The sequence below is a fragment of the Ambystoma mexicanum genome, chromosome 4q (genome assembly GCF_040938575.1).
Source record: "Ambystoma mexicanum isolate Mex_15411 chromosome 4q, UKY_AmexF1_1, whole genome shotgun sequence".
NCBI lineage: Eukaryota > Metazoa > Chordata > Amphibia > Caudata > Ambystomatidae > Ambystoma > Ambystoma mexicanum.
In genome coordinates, this window is record NC_090928.1 from 244,383,783 (window position 1) to 244,384,596 (window position 814).

At 39.7% G+C, this 814-nt stretch overlaps 1 non-coding gene across 1 annotated transcript; it reads right to left on the reverse strand.

Annotated features, from left to right (window-relative positions):
- Positions 1-364: 364 nt before the first annotated feature.
- On the reverse strand, positions 365-468 carry LOC138468664 (U6 spliceosomal RNA). The gene has a single exon (XR_011268406.1). It is a non-coding gene; the product is annotated as a U6 spliceosomal RNA (small nuclear RNA).
- Positions 469-814: the final 346 nt, after the last annotated feature.

Below are 814 nucleotides of genomic sequence, written 5' to 3' on the forward strand. Positions count from 1 at the left end.
CAAGTCCTGAAGCACGGTTTGAAAGTGGCAATTGATAAGGCAGTGTTTGAAGGATATTTAAATCAATAAGAAAATCACACACCTAAAAGCAAAGTCCACAAGACATTTTAAGTATTTAATGAGGTAGCGTTAAGCAATGTGTGATAACAATGCCTAAAGCCAGCGAGCAATGTAGTGCCATGTGCTACATAGACAATATGCAACAAGAAGGAGACACGGCCATAGCGCTAAGTTTGGTATAATCAGAGACAAATACCTTTGAAACACTACATTTTTAGAGCCACAAGACATAGAATTGAATGGAGTTCTGTTTATTCTCTCAATAAGACTTACAAGTAAAGAATGTTTCTCGCTTGACAGGTGATGATAAGTACGGAACTCCACGATTTCACACGTCATCCTTATGCAGGGTCCATGCTCATCTACTTTGTATCATTCTGATTTGGTACGTGTGCTGCCGAAGTGCACAAAGTTAAAGTCACCCCACACGGTATTTATGACGCCAGAATTTGCAGGCTTTTTAACATAGGCCCACTTGATATGGTGTACCTTTAGCCAGACAACAATTATTTATGGAGGAGATATGAATATGAGGGTAAAAAAACAATGATCCAAGTTTATTCACTGCTCTTTTAATCCAAAATAACTGATTTGTTTGTCAGACTATTGCATTTAGAGATGCAAAGGGTCATGGTCCATGTTGCATAGAAAGAGAGAAGACACATCACAATGGCTTAGTGATGTATGCCTGAAAGCAGCCCAAAGGTCTGATAGGCCAGAAAAAAGACTCTGGGCCTCATTACAGTTCGGGCGG